Source organism: Xenopus tropicalis, chromosome 1 (genome assembly GCF_000004195.4).
Source record: "Xenopus tropicalis strain Nigerian chromosome 1, UCB_Xtro_10.0, whole genome shotgun sequence".
Classification (NCBI taxonomy): Eukaryota; Metazoa; Chordata; class Amphibia; order Anura; family Pipidae; genus Xenopus; species Xenopus tropicalis.
The window spans coordinates 186,263,365-186,289,321 of record NC_030677.2 but is presented as its reverse complement, the minus strand read 5'-3'; the positions used below and the strand labels follow the sequence as shown (position 1 = coordinate 186,289,321).

Below are 25,957 nucleotides of genomic sequence, written 5' to 3'. Positions count from 1 at the left end.
AATGCATTGAGTATGCACTAAACAGACTTCCTGATGAGGGATTCTTTTATTATTACATTGTAAATGTAAGAGTTTAGACACTCAGAGCTACTAGTAGCAGCTATTTGTCATGGCTACTAAAATAGACAATGCTGATCGTTTACTGATAACTGTCTCTACATGTGTTGTAGCAGAGGCAATTCTCAGTATTGTCTACGGTAGGGTATTTTATGGAATTTAGTAGCAGTGACAAGTAGCTGCTATTATGTAGCTCCATGTGTCTTAGGGCTCTGGCACACGGGGAGATTAGTCGCCCGCGAACAGGGAGTTTTGTCGCGGGCATCTAATCTCCCCGTGTGCCAGAGCCCTTAGGGGGAAGACACACTGAGCTACTAGTAGCAGCTACTTATTGTGGCTACTAAAAAACACAATGCTGATATCATATATTGATAATTGTCTTTATGTGTGTTTTAGCAAAGGCAGTTTCTGGAGTTTAGTAGCCTTGAAAAAGTAGCTGCTACTAGTAGCCCAGTGTGTTTTCACCCTGAATAGATTAGTCGCGACTTTTGTGGCTAATCGCCCCCCTTCAGTGTGCGAATAATCTCCCCGTATGTCTTCGCCCTTAATGTGTGCCCCTTCTTCTGTTTTTGTTTATCAGTCTCCTTCTATTTCTGACCTACTATACCCATCTTTACAATATTTCTCTTAAATCCTGACCTTCCTTTTCTTTAACATTTGTTCTTCCTTTGCCCCATCCTCACCATATCCAGTTATTTATTTTCCAATGCTTTTCCCTCTAGCCCATTCTTACTTCACAGTCAATAGTAGAGAATGTCGGACTAATGACTCCGCTATTGACTGTATATTGAAATGTGAAGTGGGCCTTTGTGGCTATAGGAGAGATTGGGCACGGATGCCTTTTGCCGACTATAAGTTTTGACTATTCTGGCCATAGATCTGGGTACACAGCCTGGGGGTGGGTAGCAAGCTGTGGGGCAGTGAATTGGGGCTAGGGACCGGGCTGTGTGTTAGGGTCAATGGGCCATTTGATTTCTAAATGCAGGCTTTATTTATCTAATCAATTTTCAAACCCCACCCTCCGCTTCTGTGATTAACTTAATACAGTGTAAATAGAATAATTAATTGGCACTTGCACTCCAGGTAGCGGATTTTGTGTGTGAACTAAAGTTTTTGAAAGAGAAAGGCATGCAACAGTGGTGTCCTTGGATAGCTATAAACCCAGTGCAAACTTTACACCCACCACCCGACAATTAGCTAGAAAATACGTTTTTGCGCTGCAGTTCCACTGGCTTCCAATACAGGTATAGGACCTGTTATCCAGAATGCTCGGGACCAAGGGTATTCCGGATAAGGGGTCTTTCCATATTTTGGATCTGCATACCTGAAGCCTACTAAAAAATCAGTAAAACATTAATGAATGCAATAGGATTGTTTTGCATTCAATAAGGATTAATTATATCTTAGTTGGGATCAAATACAAGGTACAGTTTTATTATTACAGAGAAAAAGGAAATCGATTTAAAAAATCTGAATTTTTTAATTAAAATGGAGTCTATGGGAGACAGGCTTTCCGTAATTCAGAGTTTTCTGGATAAAGGGTTTCCAGATAATGGATCCCATTCCTGTACTGAAACCACAGACATCCAAAATTATTGTTCTGCATCTCCTGTGTCTTGGAACAAATATTAGCTGCTTTCTTCCTCATCTCTGCACCTTCAATTTCTTTGTCTTTTTTACTATTTTTTAGTCCCCTTTTTCTTTCTCACTTTCTTCTTTGTCACTTTTTTTCTCTTTTGTGCTTCTTCCTCATCCTCAGATTCATCATCCGCTCTTTTCTTTTTTACTTTCTTCTTTATCACTTTTTTTCTCTTTGGGGTTTCATCCTCCTCCTCAGATTCATCATTTTCTTCATTCTCTTTGAGCTGTTCTGCCTCACCTTCCTCTGCTTCATTTAATTCATCTTCTGTAACGGGAAATAGGAAAAGAATAGGATAAATGGTTTGCTTTATCGGGGTACAACATAGAAAAGAAAAGGGGAAAGTGATACTTACTTGAAATATCGCTTTATTACAAAATAATATATTAACCCTCCAGCTGCTAACAAACCAATTAGCTATCCTGCAGTGCTGATTATCTGATTTTTGGTGCCTTTTGTTTCAGCAGCCACAATGCCTCTATATGTAACATTCTTTTCTGTTTCACTCTCAGCAAATGCATTTTCTACTGCAATGAAAAATAAAATATTGAATTACTTATATACCTTCACTGAGTTTATATCTTACCAGTTGTAACCTCATCTATATAAGCATCATCGTCGTCATTATATTGAGTTGCTTCTGCAAGAGAGGGAACAATTTGTTATTCCTTAATCATAAATCCCACAGCTGCTTCCAGTGTTTACTAATTAATACTTTAATTAGTCAATTTAGTCTGACCCAAATCTATATATCTCCAATAGCAGTGAGTTATTTATAAAATATAAATACAGGTGATGAAATTGGTAATTCACATTAAATAGAAACATTAATAATGTGTATTTACTTGCAAATTACTATGCTTTAACAAATACAGTATTCTGTAAAACAACATTTTACTTGTAGTCGGATATGCACTTTAATAGAGTAAGAATATTATCAAAAAAATAAAAAATAATAGAAATCTAAATGTTTCCATGGCAAAAACCTACTGGAAATGACTCACAATTCCATGTGACTCCTGACTCCTCCTCTGCTCATTTGCATATTGTGTGATGTCACCAACTCCCTGCTTTAACCCTGCTGTTAATTGTTATGTCACAGAATGGAATAGTGAATACTGATTAGCAGTACACAGACAATAATAATAAGAAAATCCTACATGGTCCTGACTTTATTTCAAGTGATTTCTTGACAATTTGTTTTCTAAATATCAGTCATTTGATACATTTTAGTAACGGCACAGGAAATCAACAAAAAAAACTTGTTTGAAACCACAAAAAAAAAAACTAGTTTCCACTAATGGAAGTCATTATCAAAAGGTCTGAACTGAAAAATCACAAATAAAAAAAAAGTTGTGAAAACTGTTTTTTTTTTACAATAACTGTGACTTTTAACTGTTTAAATAACTGTGTTTATTTCAGGGCTGTGGAGTCGGAGGCAATTTTGGGTACCTGGAGTCGGAGTCGGCAAAAAATGAACCGACTCCGACTCCTACTAAATTTAAATGGGAATAAAAAAAAAAATAAAGCAAGTTTAAATGTCCCAATTCACAAACAGTCATAATTAATTACTTCTCTGCTATAAGAATAAAGCCCAATGCACGCAGTGTATAAACGAACACGTTGAGTGACCATGAAGCTTGCTTTTCATTGACTGTATGAATGTATAAAATACATTAGCATATTAAAAACAGAGGAGTCGGAGTCGTGGAGTCGGAAGTATCAGAAACTGAGGAGTCAGAGAATTTATCTACCGACTCCACAAGCCTGGTTTATTTTCCAAATAAAAAACAAAAAAAACTAATACAGTTAGTAAATTTGGTGACTGTTGGATATAAATTGCTAAATCGTCTTCTACACACCTCCAACGGGCACTTTCAGATATCATATGAAAAATGTAAATCAGCTATTAGGGCCCCTACAATCTTTACGTTTGATAGATACAGGTATAGCGTCCCTTATCCTGAATGCTTGGGGCTTGGGGTTTTCCAGATAAGGCATCTTTCCCTAAAAATAGATCACCATAACTTGAAGGGGTTATAGAATGCCAATGTTGTGGGTAAGCCAGCACGGCAGGGGTTAACCTGCCGAGCTGTACACCCAGTCAGTGGCTAGTATGGTTTCAAGTGGCCCATGACATATCTCATGGACAGTTTTCTGATACCGTGTTTCCCCGAAAATAGGGCATCCTCTGAAAGTAAGGCATCCCCCCTTTTCGCCCCCCCTCGGAAAGTAAGGCACCCCCTTGAAAATAAGACACCCACCGATGGAAGCCGTCTAGCACTGCGACCGCTGTGCGCTGCCTGCGTGATCTCTCTCGCACTGTCGCAACGTCACCACTCAATGTGCTGTGATGGTGCGACAGCGCGAGAGAGATCACGCAGGCAGCGCACAGGGGAGAGAAGGCAGGAGTAGACAAGGGGCAGGTACCGGTAAGAATGAGAATGTGCACGGGAGGATTGGGGGCCACAGAAAGAACAGAGAGGCAATGAAAAAAGGCACATGAGGAACAAAGGGGGCAATCAAAGGGCACATGAGGAACAAAGGGGGCAATCAAAGGGCACATGAGGATCAAAGGGGGCAATCAAAGGGCACATGAGGAAAAATAACACATCCCCTGAAAATAAAACCTAGTGCATATTTTGGAGCTTAAAAATATATAAGACAGTGTCTTATTTTTGGGGAAACAGGGTACCCTGCATTCCAGAGTGCATCCTGAGCGGTGGGTCTTATCATTTGTAGTGTACTGATTTACCTTCATACAGCCCAGCTGCAAGGACACAGTCCTGAAACTCCTTTTTGGTTGCCAAGGCTTTGTTCTACCCCTCAGTTAACTCCCAAAAACTCTTTTACAGAGCCTGGTACAACTATGTTTGTAAGAGGGTATTGAAAACCCTCCAAACCCTTTTGTGCTCTATTCTGATTATCTTCCGTTCAGAATTCACATGCCGGTAGAAACTTCCGATTCTACCTCCAGAGATCTCCTGTCTTTTCAAATTTCACAACACCAAATTTTTAGCAACTGGTATTCGTTTTTTATTCTTTAGAGTTTTGTGATTATTTGCTTTCCTCTTTTAAAACAGCTTTTAAATTGGGGCCACTGAGCCAAAATACTATTATTTTTTGAGGCTAGAATTTTGTTATTGTTAGCTTTTATTAACCCGTTATCCAGAAAGTTCCGAATTACGGAAAGGCCATCACCCATAGACTCCATTAAAAGCCAATAATTCTAATTTTTAAAATGTATTTTCTTTTTTTCTGGTATAATATAATAAAACAGTACCTTGTACTTGATCCCAACTAAGATATAATTACCCCTTATTGGGGGCAGAACAGCCCTATTGGGTTTATTTAATGGTTAAATTATTCCCTTTTCTCTGTAATAATAAAACAGTACCTTGTACTTGATCCCAACTAAGATATAATTACCCCTTATTGGGGGCAGAACAGCCCTATTGGGTTTATTTAATGGTTAAATTATTCCCTTTTCTCTGTAATAATAAAACAGTACCTGTACTTGATCCCAACTAAGATATAATTACCCCCTATTGGGGGCAGAACAGCCCTATTGGGTTTATTTAATGGTTAAATGATTCCCTTTTTCTCTGTAATAATAAAACAGTACCTTGTACTTGATCCCAACTAAGATATAATTAATCCTTATTGGAGGCAAAACAATCCTGTGGTTTATTCAATATTTAAATGATTTTTAGCGGACTTAAAGGACAATGAAAGGTTAATATACATTAAAAATAAGTCTAAAGGCATTCTTTTTAAGTACTTATTGCATATCTAAATTCCCAGATCCCTGCTTGCTTCTCTGAGATATGGTGCTGGCAGCCTACAGCAGTGTAAAGCCTACAGTGACATCACTGAAATCTCTCTCCCCTTCCTGTAGGTGCCAGCGGCAGCCTTCCTATTCTCTGAGCATGTGTGTAACTTGATCCTGTCTCCTGTTCTGAGCTACATATGAGCTACACAAACTGCCTGGTTTCTAGGGTAAAATTTCTATTAATTATACAAGTATAATTACAAGAAGAAAAACAAAGGAGCAGAGAACATGTGGTATCAATCGCTTAGTAAAAAAAGATACACTTGTCAGGGCAACAGTAATGATAATATACACATACAGGAGCGCTAGTTGACACATGGCAATTTATTGATTGATCAATCTCGACCCAGGAGGGGATAGTGCTTTACTTCCATTTAGAGCCAATGGAGATGCAAATTGCTGTCAGAACATGTTTATCGAGCTTTTAGGGCTATAGTTTTATTTAATTATTATTCCTTGTATTTCTATTCAGACTGTCTCCTATTCATATTCCGGTCTCTCACTCAAACCACTGTCTGATTGCTAAGATAGACAAGAGCCTAGCAACCAGATAACTGCTGAGCTGCTGAACAAAAAGTTAAATAACTGAAAAACCACAAAAAATGAAAACCAATTGAAAATTATTGAACTTTCCCTTTAAGATACTAATTGTTTTTAATCTCTGCCTTCTGAAGTGGCTCATCACTCCATTTCGGAACAGATATCTCGGCAAAAAAAAAAAATTTGCTCATGGCAAAATGTGGAATTTCTACTATGGATCCAGGCCTGGCGAAAAAATTAGCTCATCACTAATTATAGCAATCATTTTCCCAGACCAGGTGAAGTGCTTAGAGGACCAATCTTTAAAGGGAACCTGTCACCCTGAAATTTTTTTCCTCACCAGAGCCCGCAATAGTCTTTATAAAAAAATATTAGCCCCCTACATTGTTGGGCATCACACACCAGGGTGGAGCCCCCAGTTCAGCCCTAAGTGATATATTCTTTGAAGATAACCACACCAACTTGATATTCTGGTGACTCCTTCCGATGTCTATCAGCCGCTTTTTTTTGGGTACTCACAGCCGAAGACAGAGAATCTTGAATTTTCTGCCAAACTTGTGAAAAATGTTCCACCATAGAATTGGCAGCAAGAACGGCAGAAACGTGTTCAGAAAAAGAAAAACCTCTTGGGTGGAGACCATAAACAATAAAAAAAAGGAGACTCCCCGGTGGAAGTATGAGTGGCATTATTAAAGGCAAACTCAGCCCACGGAAGAACTCTCTGTCTCCACTGAGACTGATTATTGGACACATAACACCTCAAATACTGTTCCAGAGACTGATTAGTTCTTTCAGTTTGACCATTAGTTTGAGGATGATAGGCTGAAGAAAAGGACAGATCAGTACCCAAAAGAGAGCAAAATGCCCTCCAGAACCTACAGACAAACTGAACCCCCCTATCAGAAACAATATTCAATGGAGCTCCAAGGTATTTAAATATATTAGCAATGAAAAGACCAGCCAAAGTTTTGGCAGAGGGGAGGGCGGGAAGGGGAATGAAATGACACATCTTACTGAAGCGATCTACTACCACCCAAATAACAGTATTACCATTAGAGGACGGCAGCTCAACAATAAAGTCCATGGAAATATGAGTCCACTGCCTCTCAGGAATAGGGAGTGGTTGTAATAAGCCCTAAGGTAGAGACCTAGATGGTTTGGAACGTTGGCAAACAGCACAAGAGTTAATATACTTGCCAACATCTTGTCTCATAGTAGGCCACCAAAGGGAACGAGATAACAGTGAACAAGTCTTACTTTGGCCAGGATGCCCTGCTACCCTAGAATCATGAGTCTCAGACAAAACAGCCTCGCGTAAATTTTCTGGGACAAAAAGCCTACCAGATGGTACATTTCTAGGCAAGTTAGTTTGAGCTTCAGAGAGAGAGGCCAACAGGTCAGGTCTCAGGGCAGCCACAAACACTTCCTTAGGAAGAATAGTGTCAGGTTCAAGGTGTTCTTTAGGACAAGTGACAAAACTCCTGGAAAGGGCATCGGCTTTTACATTCTTGGACCCAGGTCTATATGTCAGGATAAAATTGAAACGGGTAAAGAACAAAGCCTATCTTGCCTGCCTAGGGTTCAAACGTTTAGCAGATTCAATATACAGCAAATTCTTATGATCAGTGAAGACGGTAACAGGATGTTTAGCGCCTTCTAGCAGATGTCTCTACTCCTCAAAGGCCCATTTAACTGCCAACAATTCTCTGTTACCAATATCATAGTTAGCCTCAGTAGGGGAGAATTTTCTTGAAAAGAAGGCACAAGGATGTACCTTACAGGTAACAGGGTGACGCTGGGACAAAACCGCCCTGGCTCCCACCTCAGAAGCGTCAACTTCAACGAGGAATGGTAAGGTGGAATCTGGGTGATGCAGCACTGGAGCAGAAATAAAAGCTTCTTTAAGAAGTTTAAAAGCTTTAATCGCTTCAATGGACCAAATACTAGTATCAACCCCCTTTTTTGTAAGGGCCGTGATTGGGGCCACCAGGGAAGAAAACCCCTTGTCTATAATAATTGGCAAAACCTAGAAATCTTTGAATGGCACGTAAGGAAAGCGGTTGAGCCCAATTCAAAATACCCTCTACCTTGGTTGGTTCCATTTCTAAACCATGTTGAGAAATGATGTACCCCAGAAAATGAATGAAAGGAACCTCAAAAATACATTTTTCAAGCTTAGCATATAACTGATGCTGTCTAAGTCTCAATAGTACTTCCTGAACATGACAACGATGATCTTTTAAACAAGACACTTCATAGTGTACTCCCCAACCTCGTATCCTAACGGTAACCCAGTAAATTTGTGGGTTGTGTTTTTGTAACCATGGGAGACCTAAAATCAAAGGAGTGTCAGGACAGTTGATTAGATAGAAAAATAACTGTTCCTTATGAAAACCTTCAATGGACACGACTAGATTCTGAGATCTAGAAGACACGAACCCACACCCTAGCGGATTCCCATCAATAGCCAGTAACCTGACTGGAGGGACTACAGTGGTACAAGGAATACCCAGCTTACGGACAAAGTTAACATCCAAAAAATTCCCAGCCGCTCCAGAATCCAAAAAGGCCAGAATCTTAGCATTACCATACTCCCAGTCGAGGAGCACGGGAATGAAGATTTTAGAGGAGAAAGATTGGGGAGTAGAAACTGCATTACCCAAACAAGACTCCCCAGACTTGTTTAGGCTTTGCAGTTTCCCGGCCTCTTTGGACAATCTTTGCGGAAATGACCCCCCTCACCACAGTACATGCATAACCCATTGGTGCGTCTACGAAGTCTCTCTTCCAAGGATAGACGAGTAGAACCCAATTGCATAGACTCCTCTACTGGCATAGGAGTAGCAATGTTACGTATTGGTTCAGGCACCAGAGAAAGAGAGTGGGTTAAGGAAGAGGTCGTTCTTTCTTGACGCCTCTCTCTAAGTCTCCTATCTATTTGAATGGAAAGGGACATTAATGCATCAAGGGATGAAGGAGCAGGGTAATTAATGAGACTGTCTTTAATGGCATCAGACAGACCAGTTCGGAACTGACTACGAAGGGCTGAATCATTCCACCCTGTCTCTATCGCCCAGCGGCAAAACTCCGTACAATACTCAACAAGCCTCCTGCCCTGCTTGAGGGTACGGATGGCTGAGTCAGCAAAGGCTGCCCGATCAGGGTCATCATAGATAATAGCCATAGCTTTAAAAAAGGCCTCAAGAGAGTATTGGGCTGGGTCAGAGGGGGATAGAGTGAAAGCCCAAACCTGGGGATCACCTAACAGTAAAGTGATCACAAAATTACTTCAGTGGGAAAAGAGCAGGGCAAAAAACTAAGATAAAGTTTGCATACCTCCTTGAAAGCAAAAAATTTACTCTGATCCCCAGAGAACTTCTCGGGAAAAGGTATCTTAGGCTATACAATGGGAATACCCATAGAGAGTGGAGTAGGAGCTGGGTCATCAGCAGCAGGTTGCTGTTGGAGAGTATCTAACCTAACAGCCAACCCCTGGAGACATTGGACAATTTGATCTTGTTTAGTCTCTTGTTCCCTGGGACGCTGGAGGAGGTTCTTAAGCATAACTTCGGGAGAAGCGGATGAAGCAGAGGCGCCTTCAGCATCCATTTTCTTTCTTGGCCCAACTTACTGTCACGCACGGTATCCCAAAACTCAGAACAAAAGCCAAGGTCCCGGTCTGAGCTCACTCTTCTGCCTATAACAGCCACCTTTCACTTCGGGAGGAGCCCTCCGCTACTCGGGTGCCGCCAGGACTTATTGTGAGAGGACCAGGGCAAATGTTCTGAGCAGGCAAGGGAACTTAGCGTTATGCAGAATTTGGGGAGAAGAGACGAGGTGATCAGGCCGAGGTCAAACCGAACAGGCAGCGAAGTACAAGGTCAGGTTCTGGAATTATAGTCAAAAAACAGGCAGAAGGTCAGTACAGGCAGCAATCAGCAAGGCCAGGGTCAGGCAATGGTCAAAACACGAATCAGAGTCAAAATAGAAGAAAAACGAGAACCAGGAGGCGAAACTGAAGTTGGGCACTGAAAACAAGCACAAGCACCTTTAAATATTTGAAATTCGCGCCTAGCGCAATGACGTCATGCGGCGCGCCGGGTTTAAAAGGAAGCGCACGCACTTCCACGTTCCATTGCTCCAGGACGCGTGCATCACGAGGCGAGCGTCCCCGCCGCCCAGGTATCTTTACAATACCCCACTGATGCCTCAATTAATGCCATTTTATTGGTATTTATTTTGATTATTGAAACTTAGCAGTTGCTGCTGTATTTCCCACCCTAGGCTTATACTTGAGTCAATACGGTTTTCCCGTTTTCTTAGGTAAAATTAGGTAGCTCGGCTTATATTTGGATCGACTTATACTCGAGTATACACGGTATATATTTTACTCTCAGTTCTCCAGTTTCTTCCTGCACTTCAGGATTAAGTGGCTATTGAAAAAATGAGTCGCTGCCCCAGTGGAGCTTACACTCTAAAGGTCCATATCACACACACTACAGTCAATTATTCGGGGTGCTCTATGCACGCCGCAAAGCCCCCTAGATGCCGAATAAAAAAAATTGTCACCTTTTTTAGGACTGAATTCAGTTTCACACCAAATGGTAACATGGATTAAGGTTTTAAAAGTGAATCATTATCTCCCTCATGCCTTATAAAGCTATTATTAGAATTATAAAGCTTTTGTTTCTGGCCTTAGCATATTATATATCCCAAAATGTGGCTGAGGCTTTCTATTCAGGGGCTGTAACTTGGCTGCACAATGGGCACCTCACAGAATGAGCTCCTGGCAAAGCATTTCATGTCTCCATTATTTATTGCGGGAGAGTTTTAGCACTCAGTATTATCCGAGAAGTGCCCTTATGGCGTGCTCACAGCATTCACCTTTCCAACTTGATTTTAGCGCCGCGACCAAAGGAGAAAGGGCTAAGAACATACAGTGTTGCTTGGCTACAGCGCCTAAGGGCGGGGGGGCTGCGTCCCAGCCAGGGGCGGCTCATTAGTACGGAATAAACCGTTACCCTCGAGAGAAGGAATTCTTCTGAGGAACAACCGGTATTTGCCACTGACACCATACAATTCCCGCCTCTCCCCGTCGCGCCGGTAGCAGCATGCAGTGGGCGTGGCCGAAGTGTAAAATGGCGATGTGACAGTGACCTGTGGGAAAGGGTTGCGCGGAGAATGGAGGGGATAATGGCGAGAGGGGTGGATGTGCGCTCCCGTTCCAAGCAGTATGAGAAGCTGGAGTTCCTGGGGGAAGGCCAGGTGGGTGCTGCTGCGTGGGGTTCCGGGTCCCAATGGGACACTTGGGGCTTTACTACTGCGCGGAGATGCTTAGTGGCACTGTATGTAATGTCGTGTAATTGGATACTGCTTTACGGCTTTTATCCTGGCACTGAATAGTACTGTACTTTTACTATCCTGGCATTACATAGTGCTGTACCTGTAGTATCCTGGCATTACATAGTGCTGTACCTGTAGTATCCTGGCATTACATAGTGCTGTACCTGTGGTATCCTGGCATTACATAGTGCTGTACCTGTAGTATCCTGGCATTACATAGTGCTGTACCTGTAGTATCCTGGCATTACATAGTGCTGTACCTGTGGTATCCTGGCATTACATAGTGCTGTACCTGTGGTATCCTGGCATTACATAGTGCTGTACCTGTGGTATCCTGGCATTACATAGTGCTGTACCTGTAGTATCCTGGCATTACATAGTGCTGTACCTGTAGTATCCTGGCATTACATAGTGCTGTACCTGTAGTATCCTGGCATTACATAGTGCTGTACCTGTGGTATCCTGGCATTACATAGTGCTGTACCTGTGGTATCCTGGCATTACATAGTGCTGTACCTGTGGTATCCTGGCATTACATAGTGCTGTACCTGTAGTATCCTGGCATTACATAGTGCTGTACCTGTGGTATCCTGGCATTACATAGTGCTGTACCTGTAGTATCCTGGCATTACATAGTGCTGTACCTGTGGTATCCTGGCATTACATAGTGCTGTACCTGTGGTATCCTGGCATTACATAGTGCTGTACCTGTGGTATCCTGGCATTACATAGTGCTGTACCTGTAGTATCCTGGCATTACATAGTGCTGTACCTGTAGTATCCTGGCATTACATAGTGCTGTACCTGTAGTATCCTGGCATTACATAGTGCTGTACCTGTAGTATCCTGGCATTACATAGTGCTGTACCTGTAGTATCCTGGCATTACATAGTGCTGTACCTGTGGTATCCTGGCATTACATAGTGCTGTACCTGTGGTATCCTGGCATTACATAGTGCTGTACCTGTAGTATCCTGGCATTACATAGTGCTGTACCTGTAGTATCCTGGCATTACATAGTGCTGTACCTGTAGTGTCCTGGCATTACATAGTGCTGTACCTGTAGTGTCCTGGCATTACATAGTGCTGTACCTGTAGTGTCCTGGCATTACATAGTGCTGTACCTGTAGTGTCCTGGCATTACATAGTGCTGTACTTGTACTTTTTTGGCACATTGTTATGTTTGGTTTTATCTTCCCTTAAACTCTGTAATAAAGCAGGTTTCATAAATGGCAGGTGACAGTAAAAGCTGCTCAGGCAGTCCCGTCAGTGTTGGCTCTGCTGTGACAGAGTAGAGAGGTGTATATAGGAACTGACTGGAAACTGTTTCCCACTCATATTGTTCTGAAATGTTCTGTTTCTCAGTTTGCCACAGTTTATAAAGCAAGAGACAAGAATACAGATAGAATTGTGGCCATTAAAAAGGTATGTTTCTTACTGTTTTCCTATTGACAGCTAAATGCTTTATTAATGTCATGTACCCTGCATGTTCTGCACATTATATGTTACATGTTCAATGTCGCAGAACAAATTGTGCTTTTGCCATGCAAATTACACAGGACTGTAAATAATAAGATTAATTAAGAATAAGAAAAAAGCCCATAAGGGTAAAAGTCTATAATATTGGAGCCTGATAGCATCCTGTAACGCAGTGGTGGGCAAACTATGGCCCACGGGCCACATCCTGCTGAAGGATGCTGGGGTGGGGAGCTGCAGGATGCTGGGGTGGGGAGCTGGAGGATGCTGGGGTGGGGAGCTGGAGGATGCTGGGGTGGGGAGGTGCAGGATGTTAGGGAGTGGAGATGGTGGGGGGGAGCTGAGAGGCCTGTGATTTCTGATGGCAGCCCTGGGCGTAATGCTGGCCTGGCTCGTCCCGTCTGTAAGTAAATGTGGCCCCAGAGCCAAAAAGTTTGCCCACCCCTGCTGCACCGTGTATAAATGCAGCAGCCATCTTGTATAATAGGAGGGTTGTACAGGGCAGCATATAAACACTCACATTGAATCTCAGGTGGCCTTACCCAACAGTATTATACACATCCAGAATAATGTCAACAATAGTGAAGACCTTCCTGGCAACACCAAAGGAGGAAATGGTACAAGAGAGAGGGTATATACTATTACAACACTAACTAGTAAACTAAAAGGAATAGGCTGCAGTATTGTGTTCATTAGTATATATTATCAGATGATAATACAGACCCATCCCCTGCATCACTTTAATGGGTATTGGGGTGCTGGAACCCCTATCTCTGTTTCAAATGGTTGTGTATATATAGTTTTTGTTTGTTTTAGCAAAGCAGCATAGGCAAAACCAAACCAGAAAACATTTTGTCATTTTCCCGACATTTTTTTATGAATTTGCCTTTAGCTCTTAGTAAATCTGTCGGTGCCATCAAACCCAGTCCCACAGCTACAGGAGCCTTGGGATACGGATTTTACCAGCAGGATTTTGCATTTCATATGCCATTTGCCATTTCACTTTGGGGCATTTCCTGAGGGGTAATTTTAGTTTGCCCAGGGAAACTATACATCATTTTTTTCAGGCCAAGCTGGGCTTTCTAATGTTTTCTATATTTCTGTGTAATTCCACTTCTGTAACAAGATTTAAGGGTCTAAATACAGTCTTCTCTAGCCCCTACTCATAACTGGTCAGCAGCAATCCGGCCCACTCACCAACATGCCCGGTGAATAGAGGTCCAACAGGACTAGGGCCCACTGGGTTTTTATCCAATGCCCTGTTGGGCCAGTCCAGCCCTGTACCCCAATATGCCAGTTTGGGTGCCAGTGTGTATGTGCCACCAAGATGGCTGCTGGGAACAGGTGGGGACCAATGCTGTTAGGCAGCTCTGTAGTTCTGGACATGCTATGGGGACACAAATAAGTTGGGGCAAATGTCAGTGAAGTGATTAAAGAGGGGGCACTGCTGCTAAAATTAAAAATTTGCCTGGGAGGCTTTACTTTTCCTTTTAATAAAAATGTTTACAATATATTCACACAAAATGTTATTATTGTCTCATTGATTAAGCTAAAACTAACATAACAATGCAAATGTGAGGTAAAAACTTTTTATATATAAGATATAAATTAAACTTTTTTTAATCAGTGGTTTACTTGTTTATAAAATGTTAATGAGGCTTTTTGCACCTATTGTTCTAGGGTTAGACAGAAACTTGTCCCCTAACAATAGGCTGGTAATCCCCATTAATATGTTAATGATCCCCCAATGGGGCCCCTACCTTAGGTGTGAAATGGAGACTGGGGGAAACCAAACAAAACAGAAGAGCTTAGAATTGGTCTGAGCTTTACTCCATTTTGAAAATATCAGGAAAAAATGTCGTTAAAACGTCGTATAAATGTCGTTTAAACGACAAATTCACAAAAGTGTCTGTAAACTGTCTTTCTTTCACCAAACACAGAAAAGTGGCGGTTGAGTCGGAGTTTAGGCGGATTTCTGTTTGTGAATCTGGAGAAAGTATTTTCCACCAGTTTTTCCACCACTTTTACTCCAAAACAGGGCTACCTCCACTTTTGTGAATTCCCCCCTATGGCTCTAAGCTCTATTAAGGCACATGTGTTTTTTCTTGTTGTAGATTAAACTGGGACATAGAGCAGAGGCTAAAGGTGGTAAGTGCTTATTAGCCAGCTACATATATTTCTACCATAAGAAAAGTAAAATACTAGGGTAGATCTAGAATGTCAATAGGGTGGTACTTGAACCAGTGTTGCCCTGTTTTTATTTTTGCTGGTGCCTTTTTTTTTTTTTTTGCTTCTTTCATGGTTTTTTCATGTTTTTTTTTTTTACTCATAGTTTTATATTTTGTGAATGGATTACAAGTCACTTTATAACGTTTGTTTTTATTTTAGGTATAAACAGAACAGCGCTGAGAGAGATAAAGCTGCTGCAGGAGTTAAGCCATCCTAATATCATTGGCGTGAGTAAAGTTTAAATAATGTTAACTTGGCACAATATTCTTCTCACTAGAGCAATTCTATTTACCTTGATTCAGTTTGGAAGAATTACTGACTGTATTGATGTTGCTCATCATAATTTTGGGCTTATCATGCACAAAGCAGTTTCTGCTGTGAATGTATGTGATATCCGCTGTCTTAGGAGGGCATCACAGTTTGGCCGGGGTTTGTAAAGTAAGCCTGGATGTCATTGCTGGTGAGAAACTCACAGGGCTGCTTTATATGGGGGAAGTTACAACAACCCTATACAATAAAACCAATCAACCAACACATTTGTCTTTGGACACTAAAACACAGAGGGGTTATTAGAGTTTGCTTTGTATTGTTCCACCTTTGGCATGTAGGCAATGGGCTTGCGCTAAAGCTATTTTGAAGCTTCTGTCTAAGTTAAAAATCTCCGATGGATATCCACAGGTTACGTCAGTAGGGAAAATAGATATTTTTAAATATTTTTTTTTTTGTTTTCTTTTCTAGCTGCTGGATGCTTTTGGACACAAATCAAACATAAGCCTGGTGTTTGATTTTATGGAGACAGATCTTGAGGTGAGATATGGGGGGCTGTATACAGTTTGTGCTGGTTCTATTGCTTTTAACTGTTTCTTAAGGTTCCCATACATGGGCCCATTATAGCTGATATTGGTCCCTTGGACCGATTCGGCAGCTTATCGGCCGATCGAATTCGCCTACATGCCTCCCCGATATCGCCTACCCATAGGTGGGGATATCGGGTGCCAAGCGAGCGGATCTGCCCGTGTATGGCCAGCTTTATACCTGGGTCCCTATATGTTGGACTACAACTACCAGCAGGTTTAAGAAACAGGCCTCTAAATGGAAATGTGGAGCCTAAACCAGAATACTATAATTAATCTAATTTTTTGTCTGTGTCTCTCTTGCTCTCATCTTCTAGAGACCATATTTATACAGCAGTGCCAGTTACTGTGGGGGGCCCGGCACAGTGTAGCAAAATCTAGTTGGACCACTTATCGCCCACCCTATTGCATATAAATCCCTGCTCACTGCCTCCACACCTACATGAGTGCCGGCAGGGAATGGGGATTTATGTACAACAGAGGAAGCAGACAGGTCCCCCGCGTCCCCCCAGCTACAGGGACTGCTTCCTCTGTTGTTACATTACTGTCTGCTGGGGCATCTGTTCAAATATTAAAGTTATAAATGAATTCTCTTGAGTGTGTTCCTTCATAGAGGAAATTCTGTTTATGTAGTAATAACGAGAAGTCTGTGCATGGAGCTTATTAACTTATGCATTTGAACCTCTTCAGAGTCAGACTGAAGTACTTACATTTAAATGATGTGCTATATATGAGATCTAAAGCAAAAGCTCCAGTTTAGGAATCAAATTAGATAAAAAGTCTTATAACTAGGGATGCACCGAATCGATTATTTTTGGGTTCGGCCGAACCCCAAATCCTTCGTGAAAGATTTGGCCGAATACCGAGCGAATCCTAATTTACATATGGAAAATAGGCTACGGAAGGGTAAATAAAAAATATTTTTACTTCGGTGTTCATGTAAGTCACATGATTTTAAGGATTTATCTTCTATACAGTGTCTTTTTTTATTGACTAGTAGATCCTTCTATGCTGTAAAACTGATTGTCCAATGTTTGTTTTGTGTAGGTTATAATAAAAGATACCAGCTTGGTATTAACTCCAGCTCATATTAAATCATACATGCTGATGACTCTGCAGGGCTTGGAATAAGTAGACCATCTCTGGATCCTGCACAGAGTAAGTAAATGTCTTATTACAAATGTCAGTCGATTGTGAAGATGCAATGATTCAAGTGTGCCTGGCACATTACATTTCCATATTAAATATTATATTAGAGATTACAGACATTGCCTTCCTGGTTTCAATGTACAACATTGAACATTGTACTGCTGTGATTTGGAATATTGCAAGTTATAAAAACTCAGCTCTTCCCTTAATTCAGATATTTTGTAGCTATGAAAATTTGTAGAACATTCTCATTCAAACCTAAATATTGTGATATTGTGAGCAAAATAAACTTCAGTTACACTATATACATGTTTTTAAACTTATTTCCTTCAGCACTGGAATTCACAATTGCAGAAAACAGACAGGCTCCATTTTGTGGACACTGTTATTAAGGCAAGCTGTGCATCCTGCCAAAATCTTGTTTCTGTGCCAGTATGGGGGGACCTGATAGCCATATCCATACACTGGTTACAAAATTAGATGGTGAGGAGGGAGGGGGAATGTGAGAAGTGCAGCGACATCTAAGAAGTTCTGAGCTGAAAGTGAAAGTAACTGTCTGCCCCACCCTTATGCCTAAGGCATAGAGGTGGGTCAGGCAATATATGATTGACAGCTGGTACTTTTAAATGCTTATATAATGGGTATAGATGTGTTAATAAAAAAATAACTTTGGGTTACATGTTTAATTTGAAAAGGGCTTTTACTATACAGCGTTTTTATGTCTGGGTGACAAGTCCACTTTAAGGGCTGTGACAGACGGGGAGATTAGTCGCCGCTCGACAAATCTCCCTTGTCACGGGCGACTAATCTCCCCGAAATGCCTAGGGGAGATTAGTCGAGAGGCAACTTCCTCTCGATTAGTAGAGGAAGTTGCATCTCAAGGCAACTTTGGCAAATCGTGGCGCCACATATGCCATCCCATCGGCGATTTACATTCTAGCCGGTGGGATGGCATTTTGGGGAGATTAGTCGCCCTCGACAAGGGAGATTTGTCGCGCGGCGACTAATCTCCCCGTCTGTCACAGCCCTTAGACACACGGAGCTACTAGTAGCAGCTATTTGTCATGGCTACTAAAATAGACACTGCTGATCGTTTACTGATAATTATCTCTACATATGTTGTAGCAATTCTTATACAACATATTGTTGATGCAATTTTCAGTATTGTCTGTGGCAGGGTATTTTCTGGCATTTAGTGGCAGTGACAAGTAGCTGCTACTTGTTGTGGCTAATAAGACAATACATTCATACGAACGCTCCGAGCGTATTCTTGCCGATTTTTTCCGCGCCTGCACGAAAAATTCGGAAAGGCTCTGCCGCTGTTTACAATGGTCAGTACGAAAATTTTGTGACTTTAGTATCGCCAATACGATATTATCGTGAGCAATACGATTTTTCTGTAAGCATTTTTGGGATATTTGCGATCTTCAGAAATTTTCGTTTCCAATCCGAATTTTTCCCATTCGTGATTCGAATTCGTGTTTTAGTAAATCTGCCCCTATGTGTGTTTTAGCAAAGGCAATTTCTGGAGTTTAGTAGCCTTGAAAAAGTAGCTGCTACTAGTAGCCCAGGTGTCTTTACCCTGAATAGATTAGTTGCGAATTTTGTGGCTAATCGCCCACCTTCAATGTGTTACTAATCGCCCCATATGTCTTCGCCCTTAACGTGTGCCCCTTCTTCTGTTTGTTTATCAGTCTCCTTCTATTTCTGACCTCTTATCCCCATCTTTACAATATTTCTCTTAAATCCTGACCTTCCATTTCTTTCATCTTTGTTCTTCCCCCATCCTCACCATCTCCAGTTATTCATTTTCCATTGCTTTTACCTTTAGCCAATCCTTATCCCTATGACACCCATTTTGCTGACCTCTGGCTACTAAGCTTTCTTTCTACACTGGGGTTATATTCTCTATTTACCTGAATTGCTGTACGCTAACCCTTCCCCTCAGGGGCATGACCTGCACGAATTCCACTATCAAACCCCTTGGTGCAACCCAGCACAGTAGGATGAGATGAAAACACAGTAGAATTCTGCTACCTGTTACTGTCCAGCTAGGTAAAAGCACGGGTGACAGCACCAACTGTCCAACTTCTTTGGTACCAAGGGCCAGATTTTTTTTGGCCTACATGGTGGAGGGCCAATAATGGAAGCCAGTTTTGACCACTCCCTTTTTTAAACCATCCCAACCAACCAACAGAGCTTTTAAGCCCATACCCACATTTTTTGGTGTGCTACCACCATTAATCCAAATGGCTGGTGCTCACTGCAGGGATATCACTCATATGTGAAAGAAGTTTATCGAGTCATATTAAGCCACACCCTTAAATTCATATGGCCCCTCCTACCCTGTGGATAGTACAGCAACCCCCACAAGAGTATGGCGCACACACAGGCAGCATAGGGCAGACAGAGTATGGCACTCACAGGCAGGGTAGAGCAGGGCAGGCAGAGTATGGCACACACAGGCAGCATAGGGTAGGCAGAGTATGACACTCACAGGCAGGGTAGAGCAGGGCAGCAGAGTATGGCACACACAGGCAGGGTAGAGCAGGGCAGGCAGAGTATGGCACACACAGGCACGGTAGGGCAGACAGAGTATGGCACACACAGGCAGGGTAGAGCACACAGAGTATGGCACACACAGGCAGCATATGAGAGGCAGAGTATGGCACACACAGGCAGGGTAGGACAGGCAGAATATGGCACACACAGGCAGCATAGGGAAGGCAGAGTATGGCACACACAGGCAGGGTAGAGCAGGGCAGGCAGAGTATGGCACACACAGGCATGGTAGGGCAGGCAGAGTATGGCACACACAAGCAGGGTAGAGCAGGGCAGGCAGAGTATGGCACACACAGGCATGGTAGGGCAGACAGTATGGCACACACACACAGGCAGGGCAGGCAGAGTATGGCACACACAGACAGGGTATTGCAGGAAGAGTATGGCACACACAGGCGGGGGGGGGCAATTAATCTCAGTACAGATACCATTTAAAGCTTACTCTCACAATTGCCAGACAAATAGGGGGCCACAGAAGGGGGGTCGTGGTTCATCAGTTGGATAGAACTGGCCTATGATATTGCTACTGACTAGTCACAGCACTACATAGCTGGACAGACGGATGTACTACACATCTTGCTCACTAACACCATAAGTGCTGCTAGGCACCTGGATATCCCAGGATAATAATGTGAGATTGTTTATTAAATGTTATAAAACATTTGCATTCAATTTTACATTGTATATGAGTGGCCTGTCATGCCTGTGTGTGTTTGAATATACTCCAGAAATAGGCAATCATCAGCCCTCTAGATATAAATATACTACAACGCCCAGCATCTCCTATTGGGTCACGAAAATGTCAACACCAGATTCTTGGGGCCACAGTGCTCAATATTTCATTAACCGTAGTTCAGAAAATAAAAATTTACATTATATTTAAAACAACATAATGGTATAGCACCACACTAAATAAAGGAATATGCAGTATTTTATTTTTTATCATTTATTTAATTTTTTATCTTTACAGATTTGTTGGGGGAATGTAGTAATTATTAAATTGGGTCTCGCAGCTATCATGAGCCGCATTGAAGTACGCCATCAACAGCTTGTGGGCTTTTCAAATCGACGGTGTCCTTCAATGCTGCTCATGATAACTGTGGGACACAACTTAATAATTAATTATTCAGGCGGCTTTTGATAGCTGCAAGCGCCATAGTATTTAATCAAAGCAGCGTGGTCCGCGTGGTGTTGAGGCGGTCTGGAATTCTCTGCTATTAACTGTGCATTGAAATGTGAAGTGGGCCTTTGTGGCTATAGGAGAGATTGGGCACGGATGCCTTTTGCCTACTATAAGTTTTGACTGTTCTGGCCATAGATCTGGGTACACAGCCTGGGGGTGGGTAGCAAGCTGTGGGGCAGCGAATTGGGGCTAGGGACCGGGCTGTGTGTTAGGGTCAGTGGGCCATTTGATTTCTAATTGCAGGCTTTAATTTAACTAATCTATTTTCAAACCCCACCCTCCGCTTTTGTGATTAACTTAATACAGTGTAAATAGAATAATTAATTGGCACTTGTGCTCCAGTTAGCAGATTTTGTGTGTGAACTAAAGTTTTTGAAAGAGAAAGGCATGCAACAGTGGTGTCCTTGGATAGCTATAAACCCAGTGCAAACTTTACAACTGGGCCCCCACCCACCACCCGACAATTAGCTAGAAAAGATGCCGTTGTGCTGCAGTTCCACTGGCTTCCAATACTGACACCACAGACATCCAAAATTATTGTTCTACATCTCCTGTGTCTTGGAACAATTATTCGCTGCTTTCTTCCTCATCTCTGCACCTTCAATTTCCTTTTTACTATTTTTAGTCCCCTTTTTTTTCTCACTTTCTTCTTCGTCACTTTTTTTCACCTTTTGTGCTTCTTCCTCATCCTCAGATTCATCATCTACTCTTTTCTTTTTTACTTTCTTCTTCATCACTTTTTTTCTCTTTGGAGTTTCATCCTCCTCTCCAGATTCATCATTTTCATGGGATCATGGGACCTGGTATCCAGAATGCTCGGGACCTGGGGTTTTCCGGATAAGGGATCTTTCCATAATTTGGATCTCCATAGCTTAAGTCCTCTAAAAATCATTTCAATATTGAATAAACCACAGGATTGTTTTGCCCCCAATAAGGATTAATTATATTTTAGTTGGGATCAAGTACAAGGTACTGTTTTATTATACCAAAAAAAAAAAGAAAATACATTTTAAAAATTAGAATTATTTGCTTATAATGGAGTCTATGGGTGATGGTCTTTCTGTAATTCGGAACTTTCTGGATAACGGGTTAATAAAAGCTAACAATAAAATTCTAGCCTCAAAGAATAATAGTATTTTGGCTCAGTGGCCCCCATTTAAAAGCTGTTTTAAAAGAGGAAAACAAATAATCAGAAAGCTCTAAAGAATAAAAAATAAATACCAGTTGATAAAAATTTGGTGTTGTGGAATTTGAAAAGACAGGAGATCTCTGGAGGTAGAATCGAAGTTTCTGCCGGCATGTGAATTCTGAACAGAAGATAGTCAGAATAGAGCACAAAAGCATTTGGGAATACACTAAACAGACTTTCAGATGAGGGATTCTTATAGTATTGCATTGTAAGGGTGAAGACACATGGAGCTACTAGTAGCAGCTACTTGTCACGGCTACTAAAATGCTGATCATTTGCTGATAATCGTCTCTATGTGTGTTTTAGAAGAGGTTATTCTCAGTATTGTCTATGACAGGGGATTTACTGGCATTTAGTAGCAGGGACAAGTTGTTGCTACTAAATAGCTACATGTGTCTTAACCTTAATAGATCATTGAAATAAATGTACCTATACAATCTTACACAATGGGAGTGTGCCCCTTCTATGTTTAACCCTTTAAGTGCCAAGGGACGTAGATTCTACGTCCTAGGTACCAAGGGACCAAAGTGCCATGGGACGTAGAATCTACGTCCAATGGCACTGTCGGGTTTACAAGCGCTGCGCTCGCTTTTAAAGCAGCGCAGCGCTTGTAAACCCCTCAGATCCCCCTAGGCAACGAGCAGAGGAACATATACTTACCGATCCGGTCCCCCAGCGCCGGCGATCGGGTCCTCCAGCCAATGACAGCAGTGGGCACGCGTTGATGACGTGTCCACTGCTGTCCCTTTAAATAGCGCCGCCTACTGTCGGCTCCCTCACTCCTGCTGCGCACGTTGGACGAGATGGAGCTCCCCTGCTGCCTTCCTGCTGGATTGATCGCCCCTGATCGCCTCTGATCGCCTGCCTGCCTTGGGTAAGCTGAACTACAACTCTCTACCACTGTTTATTTTGCTTATTTCTATCTCAACTGTCTAAAAATTTTTTTTTTTTTTTTTTCAATTTTTTCTTCTATCTTTGTCATTATTACACTTTTGTACACATACACACTTATTTACAACTTTCCCAAGCACACACAGACACTTACACACACACTTACACTTTTTTTTTTTTTTTTCTTTCTTTCTTTTCTTTTCTTTCTTTCTTTGCTTTCTTTGGCAGTCTTTTTTTTTTACTAAAACTTTATTTCTGATCTTGCTCTATAATTATCTGATTTATTTGGTTGCATTTTAGTGTTTTTTTGGCATTTTCATAATTGATTTCTGTTTTTGAATTATTCTATTGCACTGTAACTTTTTTATTGCTATTGGGTGCTGAATTTGCAGTGACGTTGGTGGATCCAGGGCTCTGACCACCGATTTCATTGCAATTATTGTTCTTCTGTTGGTTTAGGTGGTTTTATTGGATTTTACTGATTTTATGGTGTTTTATCTTTGCATTGTTCTTTGTGTGTTTAGTGCCCCCAAAAAGGTTGCTTTTGCAGTGACATTGGTGGATCCAGGGCTCTTACCGATTTCATTGCAACTATTGTTCTTTGATTGCTTTTAGTGGTTTTATTCCATTTTAACTTCATTTGATTTCAGTTGTTCTAGAAAGGTCCAGAGGTGCTAAGATTGTTCTGGTAGTTTCTATTGCCAAGGGTTAGGCTGATGCCACACACGGCGTAGGGCTGATTTTTTCAGCAAGTGGAAAAACGCTTGCCGAAAATTCAGCCCTACGCCTGCTACTTGTGCCTGCACCCGAATGAATGGGATACGCTCGGGTGCAGGCACATGTAGCCGATATACGCATGAAAACGCGAGACTTTGCATTCTCACGCGTTTTCATGCGTATATCGGCTACATGTGCCTGCACCCCAGCGTATTCCATTCATTCGGGTGCAGGCAAAAAAAAAGGGGTGCATAGAGTGCAGCCCCAATATTATGCATTTTCAGGTTTGGTGGCCATGTACTTATGCGCAACCAGACATAGTTATCGTTTTATTCAGGGGAACTTGCAGATTGATGGTTAGTAAGTTTTTGGTAGTTGCCATGGAGATTTTGGGGAGAAATCTAGGTTTTTTTATCTGGTTTTTCCTTGATTTCTGACCAAAATCTAGGGTTGTATCTGGTTTTTCCTTGATTTCTGACCAAAGCGCTGACTTCTGCAAGGGACTGCGGCCACAATTTTCCATGTAGAAAGAGAAGAATGGTGTCTCTGAATAGCTGAAGGTGTGCACTTTTCGTAAATATATAGATTGTGGGGGTTATCTCACAGGTAGGGGGGGTTAACACTGAAAAACTGCAGGTAGTGCACATAGAGCGCAGCCCCCAAAATTTCAACTGAAATTGCCCTTATGCATTGCCCCTGTTTTGGGGCATTTGGTGGCCACGTCTTTATGTGCACCCATACATATGGGGTATCGTTTTATTCAGGGGAACTTGCAAATTGAGGTTTAGTAAGTTTTTGGTAGTTGCCATGGAGATTTTGGGGAGAAATCTAGGTTTTTTATCTGGTTTTTCCTTGATTTCTGACCAAAGCGCTGACTTCTGCAAGGGACTGGGGCCACAATTTTTCATGTAGAAAGAGGAGAGTGGCGTCTCTGAATAGCTGAAGGTGTGCACTTTTCAGAAATATATAGTTTGCGGGGGTTATTTCACAGGTATGGGGGTGTTTAGACTAAATAACTGCAGGTAGAGCACAGCCCCCCCTTATGCATTGCCCCGGTTTGGGGGCATTTGGTGGCCACGTCTTTATGTGTACCCATACATATGGGGTATCGTTTTATTCAGGGGAACTTGCAGATTGAGGTTTAGTAAGTTTTTGGTAGTTGCCATGGAGATTTTGGGGAGAAATCTAGGTTTGTATCTGGTTTTTCCTTGATTTCTGACCAAAGCGCTGACTTCTGCAAGGCACTGCGGCCACAATTTTCCATGTAGAAAGAGGAGAGTGGCGTCTCTGAATAGCTGAAAGTGTGCACTTTTCAGAAATATATAGTTTGTGGGGGTTATTTCACAGGTATGGGGGTGTTTAGACTAAATAACTGCAGGTAGAGCACATAGAGCACAGCCCCCCCTTATGCATTGCCCCTGTTTGGGGGCATTTGGTGGCCACGTCTTTATGTGTACCCATACATATGGGGTATCGTTTTATTCAGGGGAACTTGCAGATTGAGGTTTAGTAAGTTTTTGGTAGTTGCCATGGAGATTTTGGGGAGAAATCTAGGTTTTTATCTGGTTTTTCCTTGATTTCTGACCAAAGCGCTGACTTCTGCAAGGGACTGCGGCCACAATTGTCCATGTAGAAAGAGAAGAGTGGTGTCTCTGAATAGCTGAAGGTGTGCACTTTTCGGAAATATATAGATTGTGGGGGTTATCTCACAGGTAGGGGGGGTTATCAATGAAAAACTGCAGGTAGTGCACATAGAGCGCAGCCCCCAAAATTTCAACTGAAATTGCCCTTATGCATTGCCCCTGTTTTGGGGCATTTGGTGGCCACGTCTTTATGTGCACCCATACATATGGGGTATCGTTTTATTCAGGGGAACTTGCAGATTGATGTTTAGTAAGTTTTTGGTAGTTGCCATGGAGATTTTGGGGAGAAATCCTAGGTTTTTATCTGGTTTTTCCTTGATTTCTGACCAAAATCTAGGGTTGTATCTGGTTTTTCCTTGATTTCTGACCAAAGCGCTGACTTCTGCAAGGGACTGCGGCCACAATTTTCCATGTAGAAAGAGAAGAATGGTGTCTCTGAATAGCTGAAGGTGTGCACTTTTCGTAAATATATAGATTGTGGGGGTTATCTCACAGGTAGGGGGGGTTATCACTGAAAAACTGCAGGTAGTGCACATAGAGCGCAGCCTCCAAAATTTCAACTGAAATTGCCCTTATGCATTGCCCCTGTTTTGGGGCATTTGGTGGCCACGTCTTTATGTGCACCCATACATATGGGGTATCGTTTTATTCAG

At 41.9% G+C, this 25,957-nt stretch overlaps 2 long non-coding RNA genes across 3 annotated transcripts in view; one reads left to right on the top strand and one right to left on the bottom strand.

Annotated features, from left to right (window-relative positions):
• Window positions 1–1,791: 1,791 nt before the first annotated feature.
• On the bottom strand, window positions 1,792–3,188 carry LOC116407909. Its single transcript, XR_004220600.1, has 2 exons — window positions 2,052–3,188; window positions 1,792–1,963 (listed from the first exon to the last, which is right to left on the bottom strand). It is a non-coding gene; the product is annotated as an uncharacterized LOC116407909 (long non-coding RNA).
• Window positions 3,189–11,230: 8,042 nt separating this feature from the next.
• Window positions 11,231–25,957, top strand: part of LOC105947847 — a 25,470-nt gene continuing 10,743 nt past the window's right edge. For both annotated transcript variants that reach the window (XR_004220598.1, XR_004220597.1), the window contains exons 1-6: window positions 11,231–11,333; window positions 12,777–12,836; window positions 15,002–15,035; window positions 15,276–15,343; window positions 15,855–15,923; window positions 17,018–17,128. This is a non-coding gene — a long non-coding RNA (cyclin-dependent kinase 7). The remainder of the gene's footprint in view (window positions 11,334–12,776; window positions 12,837–15,001; window positions 15,036–15,275; window positions 15,344–15,854; window positions 15,924–17,017; window positions 17,129–25,957) is intronic.